This window comes from Muntiacus reevesi, chromosome X (genome assembly GCF_963930625.1).
Source record: "Muntiacus reevesi chromosome X, mMunRee1.1, whole genome shotgun sequence".
NCBI classification, from domain to species: domain Eukaryota; kingdom Metazoa; phylum Chordata; class Mammalia; order Artiodactyla; family Cervidae; genus Muntiacus; species Muntiacus reevesi.
The window spans coordinates 65,769,346-65,782,775 of record NC_089271.1 but is presented as its reverse complement, the minus strand read 5'-3'; the positions used below and the strand labels follow the sequence as shown (position 1 = coordinate 65,782,775).

At 38.2% G+C, this 13,430-nt stretch overlaps 2 protein-coding genes and 1 pseudogene across 7 annotated transcripts in view; 2 read left to right on the top strand and 1 right to left on the bottom strand.

Annotated features, from left to right (window-relative positions):
- Positions 1 to 13,430, bottom strand: part of PIN4 (peptidylprolyl cis/trans isomerase, NIMA-interacting 4) — a 1,195,450-nt gene that overhangs the window by 724,366 nt on the left and 457,654 nt on the right. The window lies entirely within an intron of this gene.
- PHKA1 (phosphorylase kinase regulatory subunit alpha 1) overlaps positions 1 to 13,430 on the top strand; it is a 171,551-nt gene that overhangs the window by 101,316 nt on the left and 56,805 nt on the right. The window lies entirely within an intron of this gene.
- Positions 10,515 to 11,065, top strand: LOC136153818 (large ribosomal subunit protein eL31-like; annotated as a pseudogene).

Sequence of the window (13,430 nt, the reverse complement as noted above, 5' to 3'; positions counted from 1 at the left end):
ACTTTACAGAAAAACAGAAAAAAAGGAAGGCAAAAATATATCATGTAATTGCTAACCAAAAAAAAGCAATGATGGCAATATTGATATAAAAAATAGCAAATAGAATTCAAGGTGCAAATCAGGAAATGGGATAGGAAGGATATTTTATATTGATAAGAGTTATAGCACATGAAGACAGTAGAACATTTATAGATTTTTATCTACTGAGGAATATCAGTGAAATATATAAAGCAGATATTTAGGAAAGCTTAATGACAATATGATAAATCCATTTTACAGTCATAGTGGTAAACTATAACATATCTCTATCATAATGTCCACTAGACCATTCAGGTATGACCTAAATCAAATCCCTTATGATTATACAGTGGAAGTGAGAAATAGGTTTAAGGGATAAGACCTGATAGACAGAGTGCTTGATGAATTATGGATGGAGGTTAATGACATTGTGCAGGAGACAGGGAGCAAGTCCATCCCCAAGAAAAAGAAATGCAAAAAAAGCAAAATGGCTGTCTGAGGAGGCCTTACAAATAGCTGTGAAAAGAAGAGAAGCAAAAAAAAAAAGGAGAAAAGGAAAGATATACTCATTTGAATGCAGAGTTTCAAAGAATAGGAAGGAGAGATAAGAAACCTTTCCTCAGTGATCAATGCAAAGAAATAGAGGAAAACAATAGAATGGGAAAGACTAGAGATGTCTTCAAGAAAACTAGAGATACCAAGGGAACATTTCATGCAAAGATGGGCTCAATAAAGGACAGAAATGGTATGGACCTAACAGAAGCAGAAGACATTAAGAAGAGGTGGCAAGAATACACAGAACTATACAAAAAAGATCTTCATGACCCAGATAATCACAATGGTGATCACTCACCTAGAACCAGACATCCAGGAATGTGAAGTCAAGTGGGCCTTAGGAAGCATCACTATGAGCAAAGCTAGTGGAGGTGATGGAATGCCAGTTGAGCTATTTCAAATCCTGAAAGATGATGCTGTGAAAGTGCTGCACTCAATATGCCAGCAAATTTGGAAAGCTCAGCAGTGGCCACAGGACTGAAAAATGTCAGTTTTCATTCCAATCCCAAAGGAAGGCAATCCCAAAGAATGCTCAAACTACCGCACAGTTCCACTCATCTCACACGGTAGTAAAGTAATACTCAAAATTCTCCAAGCCAGGCTTCAACAGTACGTGAACTGTGAATTTCCAGATGTTCAAGCTGGTTTTAGAAAAGTCAGAGGAATCAGAGATCAAATTGCTAACATCTGTTGGATCACTGAAATAGCAAGAGAGTTCCAGAAAAGCATCTCTTTCTGCTTTATTGACTATGCCAAAGCCTTTGACTCTGTGGATCACAATAAACTGTGGAAAATTCTGAAAGAGATGGGAATACCAGACCACCTGACCTTCCTCTTGAGAAATCTGTATGCACGTCAGGAAACAACAGTTAGAACTGGACATGGAACAACAGACTGGTTCCAAATAGGAAAAGGAGTAGGCCAAGGCTGTATATTGTCACCATGCTTATTTAATTTATATTCAGAGTACATTATGAGAAATGCTGGGTTGGATGAAGCACAAGCTGGAATCAAGATTGCTGAGAGAAATATCAATAACCTCAGATATGCAGATGACACCACCCTTATGGCAGAAAGCAAAGAAGAATGACAGTGAAAGAGGAAAGTGAAAAAGCTGGCTTAAAGCTCAACATTCAGAAAACAAAATTCATGGCATCCAGTCCCATCACTTCATGGCAAATAGATGGAGAAACAGCGGCAACAGTGGTAGACTTTATTTTCTTGGGCTCCAAAATCACTGCAGATGGTGACTGCAGCCATGAAATTAAAAGACACTTACTCCTTGGAATAAAAGTTATGACCAAAAAAAAAAAAAGTTATGACCAACCTAGACACTGTATTAAAAAGCAGAGACATTACTTTGCCAACAAAGGTCTGTCTAGTCAAGGCTATGGTTTTTCCAGTAGTCATGTATGGATGTGAGAGTTGAACTATAAAGAAAGCTGAGCACCAAAGAATTGATGCTTTTGAACTGTGGTGTTGGAGAAGGCTCTTGAGAGTCCCTTGGACTGCAAGGAGATCCAACCAGTCCATCCTAAGGGAAATCAGTCCTGAACATTCATTGGAAGGACTGATGTTGAAGCTGAAATTCCAATACTTTGGCCACCTGATGGGAAGAACTGACTCATTGGAAAAGACCCTGATGTTAGGAAAGATTGAAGGTGGGAGGATAAGGGGACGACAAAGGATAGATAGTTGGATGGCATCACCGACTCAATGGGCATGTGTTTGAGTAAGCTCCAGGAGCTGATGGACAGGGAGGCCTGGTGTGCTGTGGTCCATGAGGTCGCAAAGAGTCAGATACGACTGTGCGACTGGACTGAACTAAATGGATCATAATGTCACAGATCAATTACACAAAAATAATTAAAGATATAGAAAATTAAACTCTGAATTTATATGAAACAGAAAGAAATCCAGAAATCAAAATATACAAAGAATGTTTATTTTTTTTATGTTTATTTTTTAAAGTATAAATAATATAAATGATTTTGCCAGACATAGGACATAAAACTAACTAAAACAAAATAATTTCTAAAAAACCTAATCATGAATGAATTAAAATTTTTGCCAATAATTCTTCAATTAAAGAGGAAATCCAGTTTAAAATTATATAGTGTTTTAAAATGAAAATTGGTACCACTACTTATCAAAACTTGAGATTTGGTCAAAATAATATTTAGAAATTTCATATTCTTGAATATTTTCACTTTGGAAAAAAATCTGTTTCCAGACGAAAAGGAATAGACTCACTTTTCCGTATTCTTCCTGCTAAGTATAGCTAAAATTCAGGACATTACTATAACACAAATATAAGAAGACTCAGAAAGTTGGAAAAAGAAGGAAGACTTTGAACTTAAGAAATGACACAACAGTGAATTTCCTGGGTTTTCCTTCTGCCTCATATATTGTGGATTGGGTGCTGGAGAATTTATCATCCCAGAAACACAAATGGGTATAAATTTTTAAAAGGTCCAGGAAAAACCTTCTCCCTTTAGCCCAAGGAACAGGAAAAGGGCAGCCCAGCCAGACACAAAGCTTCTAGACAGTTAAATGTTCTAATCCATCCAAATGACATGCAAAAAAACTACAGCCCCATTCCCATCAGTGTCAGCAAGGCTAGGTGGAGAACCTAGACTGTTGCCTTCACACAACTGTGAAGAGGCACACCTCCCTCCTTAAGGATTGTATCTGAGATGTACTCATGGGGAGCTTAGATTTTCATCATTAGTGAACAGTAGAGAAACCTCTTCCACACCCACCTAGCAGTAACAAGGCAATGCTCCCTTAACTGCTGCACAGTATCAGAGAAAACTTGCTGAATCTGAAGATTCAGTAAGATCCGGAGTCTCATAATATGATACCCCAAACTTCCAGAATACAATAGAAAGTCATTCATACAAATACCCAGGAAAATCTCAACTTCAACGAGAAAAGATGATCAACAGACTCCAATACCAATATGACAAAGATGTTAGAATTTTGGCAAAGACTTTAAGGCAGTCATCATAAAAAAAAATTTGCCAAGCAATTGGTGGTGGTGGTTAGTCACTAAGTCATATCTGACTTTTGCGACCCTATGGACTGTAACCCTCCAGGCTTCTCTGTCCAATGGATTCTCCAGGCAAGAATACTAGAGTGGGTTGCCATTTCCTTCTCCAACCAAGCAATTATAACCACACTTTAAACCTGAAAGTAGAAGGTCTCAGCAAAGAAATAGAAATGCTCAGTAAAGAAATTGAAGAGCTAAAGAACCAAATGTAAGTTTTAGAACTGAAAACTAAAACTGAAATGAAAAGCTCACTGGATAGGCTCAGTAGAAGAATGAATAAACTGAACTTGAAGACAGAAGTGAACAAGAGTGAAAATAAACTGAATAAATGTAACAGAGCCTCAGAGACATATGGGACTAACATTCATATTATGAAAGACCTAACATTCATGTTAGGAGTTTCAGAAGGAGAGGAAAAAGAATATAAGGCTGAAAAAAAAGTATCCCAGCTAATAATGGCTGAAAAAATGCAAAAGACATAAACCTGCAAATTCAAAAAGCTGAGAGAGTCCCAAACAGTATAAACTCAAAGAAATCCATGCCAAAACATAATGATCAAACTCCTGAAAATTAAAGAAAAAGAAAAAAACTGGAAAGCAGTAAGACAAATGATACATCACCTATATGGAAAAACAATTAGAATGACAGCAGATTTCACCAAAAACCCTGGAGAACAGAGGGAACTGACATAATATTTTTCAACTGCTTAAAGAAAAGAATTATAAACCAAGAATTCTGTATCCAATAAAAATGTACTTGAAGAAAAAAGGGGGAAAAATAGACACTCTCAGGTGAAACAAAACTAAATGAATTTGTTTGAAGGGGATCTGCTTTAAAGAAAGGCTTAAAGGAAGTTCTTGAAATGAAAAGGAAGTAATACAAGATAAAATATTGGAACATCAAGCAAGAAAAAGAACAGTGGAAAGAGTAAGAATACATATAAATGCAATAAAGTTTCTCCCCTTCAGTTTTCTAAATTATGTTTGGCATTTGAAGCAAAAAAGTATAACACTGATGTAGTTCTCAGAGTTGTAGAGGAGATCGTCAATGAAATTATGTGTTTTTCCCATTTCTTCTTTTCATTTATTTTTTGGAGGATAAAATTGGTTTACAGTGTTGTGGTGCTCTCTGCTGTACATCAACGCAAATCAGTCATAATTTTATATATATATATATGTGTGTGTATGTATGTATGTATATATACCCCTGATTTTATATATATATATATATATATATATATATATATATATATATATCCCTTCCCTCTTAAACTTCCCTCCCCCTGCATTCCACCCCTATAGATTGTCACAGAGTGCCAAGCTCTAATGCAATTATATTATAGATTGGGGGAGGTAAGGGACTGAAAAGGAAAAAAAAATTTTTACACATCATTTTAACTAGTAAAATGTTTACACTAGTAGTGATATATGTGTGTATATATATATATATATATATATATATATATATATATATATATAATCTGTTTGTATATACATATATAATATATATTTGAATGAAAACCACAATCACAGAAAACTAACCAACCAATCTGATCACATGGACCAAAGCCTTGTCTAACACAATGAACTGTGAACCATGCCATGTAGGGCCACCCAAGACAGACGGGTCATCATGGTGGAGAGTTCTGACAAAATGTGGTCCACTGGAGAAGGGAATGGCAAACCACTTCAGTATTCTTGTCTTGAGATCCCCATAAACAGTATGAAACAGCAAAAAAATAGGACACTGAAAGAAGAAGTCCCCAGGTTGGTAGGTGCCCAATTGCTACTGGAGATCAGTGGAGAACTAACTTCAGAAAGAATGACGAGACAGAGCCAAAGCAAAAACAACACCCAGTTGTGGATGTAACTGGTGACGGAAGTAAAGGCCAATGCTGTAAAGACCAAAATTGCATAGGAAGCTGGAATGTTAGGTCCACAAATCAAGGCAAATTGGAAGTGGTCAAACAGGAGATGGCAAGAGTGAACATCAACATTATAGGAGTCAGCGAACTAAAATGGACTGGAATGGGTGAATTTAACTCAGATGACCATTATATCTACTACTGTGGGCAAGAATCCCTTAGAAGAAATGGAGTAGCCCTCAGAGTCAACAAAAGAGTCCAAAATACAGTATTTGGGTGCCATCTCAAAAACGACAGAATGATCTCTGTTCGTTTCCAAGGCAAACCATTCAATATCACAATAATCCAAGTCTATGCCCTACCAGTAATGCTGAAGAAGTTGAAATTGAACCATTCTATGAAGACCTACAAGACCTTCTAGAATTAACACCCCAAAAAGATGTCCTTTTCATTATAGGGGACTGGAATGCAAAAGTAGGAAGTCAAGAAATGGAATCGGGTGGAGAGGGAGGTGGGAGGGGGAATCGGGATGGGAAATACGTGTAACTCTATGGCTGATTCATATCAATGTATGACAAAACCCACTGAAAAAATAAAAAATTTAAAAAATTAAAAATAAAAAAAAAAGAAATACCTGGAGTAACAGGCAAATTTGTCCTTGGAGTGCAGAATGAAGCAGGACAAAGGATAACAGAGTTTTGCCAGGAGAACGCACTGGTCATAGCAAACATCCTCTTCCAACAACACAAGAGAAGACTACACATGGGCATCACCAGATGGTCAATACCAAAATCAGATTGATTATATTCTTTGCAGCCGAAACTGCAGAAGCTCTATACAGTCAGCAAAAATAAGACCGGGAGCTAACTGTGGCTCAGATCATGAACTCCTGATCGCCAAATTCAGACTGAAATTGAAGAAAGTAGGGAAAACCACTAGACCATTCAGGTATGACCTAGATGAAATCCCTTATGATTATACAGTGAAAGTGACATATAGATTCAAGGGATTTGATCTGATAGAGTGCCTGAAGAACTGTGGATGGAGGTTTGTGACATTATACAGGAGTCACTGATCAAGACCATCCCTAAGAAAAAGAAATGCAAAAAGGCAAAATGGTTGTCTGAGGAGGCCTTACAAATAGCTGTGAAAAGAAGAGAAGTGAAAGCAAAGGAGAAAAGAAAAGATATACCCATTTGAATGCAGAGTTCCAAAGAATAGCAAGGAGAGATAAGAAAGACTTCCTGGGTATCAGTGCAAAGAAATAGAGGAAAACAATAGTATGGGAAAGACTGTAGTTCTTTTCAAGAAAATTAGAGATACCAAGGGAATGCAACCAGCAATACCAAGGGAACATTTCATGCAAAAATGGGCACAATAAAGCACAGAAATGGTATGAACCTAACAGAAGCAGAAGATATTAAGAAGAGGTGGCAAAAATACACAGAAGAACTGTACAAAAAAAGATCTTCATGACCCAGATAATCACGATGGTGTGATCACTTACCTAGAGCCAGACATCCTGAATGCAAAGTCAAGTGGGTCTTAGGAAGCATCACTATGAACAAAACTAGTGGACGTGATGGAATTTCAGTTGAGCTATTTCAAATCCTAAAAGATGATGCTGTGAAAGCACTGCATTCAATATGACAGCAAATTTGGAAAACTCAGCAGTGGCCACAGGACTGGAAAAGGTCAGTTTTCATTCCAATCCCAAAGAAAGGCAATGCCAAAGAATATTCAAAACACAATTGCACTCATCTCACACATTGGGAAAGTAATGATCAAAATTCTCCAAGCCAGGCTTCAATAGTACGTGAACTGTTAACTTCCAGATGTTCAAGTTGGATTTAGAAAAGGCAAAGGAACCAGAGATCAAATTGCCAACATCTGTTGGATCACTGAAATAGCAAGAGAGTTCCAGAAAAGCATCTACTTCTGCTTTATTGACTATGCCAAAGCCTTTGACTGTGTGGATTTGACTGCTTTATTTGACTATGCCAAAGCCTTTGACTGTGTGGATCACAATAAACTGTGAAAAATTCTGAAAGAGATGGGAATACCAGGCCACCTGACCTGCCTCCTGAGAAATCTGTATGCAGGTCAAGAAGCAACAGTTAGAACTGGGCATGAAACAACAGACTGGTCCCAAATCGGCAAAGGAGTATATCAAAGCTGTATATTGTCACCCTGATTATTTAACTTATATGCACAGTACATCATGAGAAATGCTGGACTGGAGGAAGCACAAGCTGGAATCAAGATTGCTGAGAGAAATATCAATAACCTCAGATATGCAGATAACACCACCCTTATGGCAGAAAATGAAGAAGAACTATAAAGAGCCTCTTTTTTATGTTTAATTTTTTAATATAAATTTGTTTATTTTAATTGGAGGCTAATTACTTTACAATATTATAGTGGTTTTGCCATACATTGACATGAATCCACCACGTGTGTATCTATGTTCCCCATCCTGAACCCCTCTCCTACCTCCCTCCCCATCCCATCCCTCTGGGTCATCCCAGTGCACCACCTCTGAGCACCCTGTCTCATGCCTCGAACCCGGACTGGCGATCCATTTCTCATATAATAATATACATGTTTCAATGCATTCTCCCATATCATCCCACCCTCGCCCTCTCCCACAGAGTCCAAAAGACTGTTCTATACATCGGTGTCTCTAAAGAGCCTCTTGATGAAAGTGAAAGAGGAGAGTGAAAAAGCTGTCTTAAAACTCAACATTCAAAAAACAAAGATCATGGCATCCAACCCCATCACTTCATGGCAAATTAGATGGGGAAACAATGGAAACAGTGAGAGATTTTATATTTTGGGGCTCCAAAATCACTGCAATTGGTGAGTGCAGCCACAAAATTTAAAGACGCTTGCTCCTTGGAAGAAAAGTTCTGACCAACCTTGGCAGCATATTAAAAAGCAGAGACATTACTTTGCCAACCAAGTTCCACCTATTCAAAGCATTGGTTTTTCCAATAGTCATATATGGATGTGAGTTGGACTATAAAGAAAGCTGAGCACCGAAGAATTGATGCTTTTGAACTGTGGTGTTGGAGAAGGCTCTTGTGAGTCCCTTGGACAGCAAGGAGATCCAACCAGTCCATCCTAAAGAAAAACAGTCCTGAATATTCATTGGAAAGACTGATGCTGAAGCTGAAACTCCAATACTTTGGCCACCTGATGGGAAGAACTGACTCATTTGAAAAGACCATTATGCTTGGAATGATTGAAGGTGGGAGGATAAGGGGATGACAGAGGATGAGATGGTTGGATGGCATCACCAACTCAATGGACATTGAGTTTGGGTAGACTCTGGGAGTTGGTGTTGAACAGGGAAGCCTGGTGTGCTGCAGTCCATGGGGTCGCAAAGAGTCGGACATGACCGAGCGGCTGAAGTGAACTGATGTTTTTATATATTATTTAATACCTGGAGTAACCACTAAGAAGTGAAAGTGAAAATGAAAGTTGGTCAGTCATGTCGAACTCTATCATCCATGGAATTCTCCAGGCCAGCATACTGGACTGTGTAGGCTTTCCCTTCTCCCTGGGATCTTCCCAACCCAAGGATTGAACCCAGGTCTCCCACAATGCAGGCAGATTCTTTACCAGCTGAGCTACAATAGAAGTTTGTACAAGGAGATAAGGTAAAAACAGTATAGATAAATCAAAATTAAGTTCTTTTGTTTTAGAAGGCAGAAGAAGAAAATAGAACAACAGAGGAACAAAAAAAAAAAAAAGTAAAAATGGCACACTTATTCCTAACATCAATAATTGCATTAACTGTAAATAGCCTAAATATACCCATTAAAAGACTGAGATTGACAGAGTAGATTTAAAAGTGACCCACATATATGCTGTCTGCATGATATTCACTTCACATGTAACAATATAGGTAGACTAGAATAAAAAATAATGGAAAATATACCATGTAGAATTAATTATAAAAAATTAGAAGTGGCCATATTAATATCTAATAGACTTCAGAATAATGAGAAAAGCATGGATAGTAAAATTATATTAAGAATGAGAAAGGGGTACAGAAACAAATGGAAGAGGCTTTAAAAATTATAAAAGAATATCAAGTACAATTTTATAAATCTAGAAAAAATTGACAAATTTTCTGAATAAGTAAATAATATAAGAATAAGCTTAATAAGAATTATGCATAAAATTATGTAAAAAATTATAAAGCTAGTGAAAAGCATAAAAGAAGATTTTAATTACTAGTGAGACATACCATGTTGCTAGATGGAAATATTAAATATTGAAAAGATATCTATTCTTTTTTTAGAAGATGTCAATTCTTATTAAATTAATCCACAACATTGTAAAATAATTGTCTTCCAATTAAAATTTTTTTTCTAACAGCACCCCAAAAATTAATTAATCTATCAATTCAGTGAATTCCAAATTAAAATAAAGAGACAAATTTTTATGAACAAGTTAAATCTATATTACATATGGAAGAGAAAGTGTACGAGAATAACTGAATCTTTAAAAAACTAAAAATAATGAGAGAAAATAGATCCATTTGCATTACAGTAGTGATAAAGATAGCAATCCAAATAGAGGCAAAAATATAAATAAATACATTTGAGAAAATCATTCAGTTAGCCTTGTACCTTACATTTTATCCAAAATTAAGTTCTTACTAGATTAAAAAGCTAAGCAACAAGAAAAAACTATAAAAGTATTAGAAGAAAGTATGGTAGAATGTTTTTGAGATTTTGGACTGAAGAAGGCTATACTTTGCAAGATGCAAAAAGGAAAAACTGACAAATTTTAAAACATGAAAATCTAAATCTTTTTTTCCTAAACATTTTATACAAAACTGAAGTGTGGTTGAGGCTGAAAGACAAATAATAAAGTAGGTGAAGTATTTGCCATTTATATGACGGAGAAAAGGGTAATGACCACAAAGCGTAAACAGCCCTTGAACATCAACTGAGGAAAAGAAAAGATTATTTAAAACATAGGAAAAGAGCTTCCCAACCCAAGCCCAGAAGAATGGCTCCTACAATGAAGGGTGGTGAGAAGAAGGGCCGATCCACCATCAAAAGGTGGTGACCAGAGAAAACACTATCAGCATTCACTAGCACATTCATGGAGTGTATTTCAAGAAGCATGCCTCTCAAACACTCAAAGAAACCTGGAAATTTGCCATGAAGGAGATGGGAACTCCAGATGTAGGCATTGACACCAGGCTCAACAAAGCTGTCTTGACCGGAGGAATAAGGAATGTCTAATACCATATCCATGTGCAGTTGTCCAGAAAATGCAATGAAGATACAGATTCACCAAATAACTTCTATACAAGGGTTACCTATGTACCTGTCATCACTTTCAAAAATCTACAAACAGTTTATATGGATGATTGTCTAACCATTGATTGTCAAATAATGTTTTCAAGAGGAGAGGGTGAAGATATCAGAAGAGTAAGACATGGTGATCATCTTCCTCCCCACCAATACATCAACAATATATCTACATCTGGAAAACCTATAGAACACCTGCTGAAGCCTGGTGGAAGACCTCAGACTTCCCAAAAGGCAAGCTAGACTCCATATAAAGTAACAGGAAAAAGGCAATAGGAAAATAAAGAGACAAAGAAAATTGGACGGGTCCTACACCTCAGGGAGGGAGCTGTGAAGGAGGAAAATTTTGTACACTCAGAAACCCCTTCATGGGCCGGGTCAGGGGGAGCTTCAGAACCTCAGAGGAGAGCACAAAAACAAGTTTGTGGAAGACAAAACAGAGAATTTGACCCAGAGGTCAGTGCCGGCCAACACTTCCCAGACAAGAAGTTGTTTGCATGCCCACTGCAGCAATTGGGGGCTGGGTGCTGAGGCTCAGTGTTCAGGGGTCAGACCCCAGGGAGAGGACTAAGGTTGACTGCCATGAAGATACTCTGAGGTGGCTAGTATGACACAGCTGAATGAGTCCAGTGAAAAGCCTGGGTCTGCCAGAGATGCAAGACTTGATCGTTGTTGCAGGGAACAGAACCTCTAATTCCACAGAACCTCTAACTCCACAAGCTCCCACACTGCAGGACCCTGCCTTCATGAGTGCCATAGGTGGGATGAGCCAGCTGCAATCTGAGACATCAGAGGCGGACCACGCCTACAGACCTGCCGCCACCATGGCTGGTATTAGTGCCAGAGGTGAGGGGCAAGACAGGGCTGGGGTCTGTGACCCCAGAGGTAGGCATGATGTCTGCCGCATCAGCTGCCAAGCTAAGAACAGGCACAGGTCACTACCCACAACTTCCTGGGAGCCTATGCAGCTTGGCTTTTCCTAGGGACCCATAGCCTGGGGCCAGTTCTGCTGGGGGAGCACATGACCTGCCTCAGAATGTAGCAACATCCAGCCAATCTCTACCACCACAGGCATTCCCTGTTCATCCCAATTGTAGTTGCCATACCCCTCTCTCTCCCCAGCCTGACTGAGCAAGTGAGCTTTAATGAACAAGGGCCTTTGCCCTTTCTTGTCTGGGTAGGAAAGACTCTGGGGGGTAGCCTACAAGCAAAGGCAGGGCCAAAACCAAAGCAGAGCACCAGGGACTATGTGACCAAAGAAGAGGAAGGAATTCATGCTTGCAGCAGCAGGTGCAGTGGATTAAATCTCTGCAATTAACTTGAGACTGTGGGCTTTTGGGGACTTTGGAAGCAAGAACAAGCTAGAATAAGGCCAGATCTAAGTAGGACCTGACCCCACAGTGACCACTGCAGGTCCAGAGACCTTCCTAGAAATATTGGAGGATTTCCTGAGTAGGCAGATAGACTGGATCACATTGGGTGGTAAGGACAACTGACATCACAGAATAATGTTCTTACTATCTTTCTACTTTATGTATACATATTTTTTTTCATTAGTTCTATCATTGTTCCTTTTCATTAATCCTTTACTTTTTGTTTTTTACTTATTTTTTCCTTTTTTAATGTTTTATTTTTTAATTCATTTTATTTTTTTTCTTATTTCTACATCTTTTCTTCATATTGTGTTTTTTCCATGTTTTTGGTTTTGCATTTTTGCTACTCTAGTTTTTAGTCTTTGTTTTCATTTATGGATTCATTTATTGGTTTGATTGCTCTCTTCTTTTGTGGTTCCTCTCTTTACTCTTTTGTTTGTTTTCTTTTTGTGAGTGTGAGTTTGTGAGTTTCTTTGTGTGTTCCTGTTTGATTAATGTTGCTTTTACCATTTGTGTTGGGATTGTGTCTATCTGTTCTTTTTTTGTTTGTAGGTTGGTTTTATTTTTTCTGCTATTTCTTTCTTTCTTTATCCTTTCTGTGTTCTGTGGCTTGTGAAGTCTTCCTGCTCCAGCAAGGGATCAGGCCTGAATTTCTGAGGTAGGAGACCCAAGTCCAGGATGTTGGGCCACCAGAGAACTCCTAACCCCATGGAATACTAATCAGTGAAAGCTCTCCCAAAGGCCTGCATCGCAACACTAAGATCTGGCCCCACCCAAAGGCCAGCAAGCTCCAGCACCAGACATTCCACACCAAACAACTAGCAAAACAACACAACCCTACCCATTAGCACACAGACTGCCCAAAGTCATACCAAGTTCCATAACACATCTCTGGGCACAAAACTGCCTTTTACAGGGACAACATCAAGCTCTACCCACCAGAACACAGGAACCAGTGCTCCCCCTCCAAGAAACCTTCACAAAGCACTGGTCCAAACACACACAATGGGAGCAGGCTCCACAAGTAAGAGGAACTATGATCTTTCAGCCTACGTAAAGGAGACCTCAAACACAGAAAATTAAACACAATGAAAAGACAGAGAAACATGCAGCAGATCAAGGAACACCAAATCAAACAAATGAAGAGAAAATAGGCAGTCTACCTGAAAAAGAATTCATAGTAATGATAGTACAGATGACTCAAAACTTCAGAAATAAAATGGAAGCACAGATAA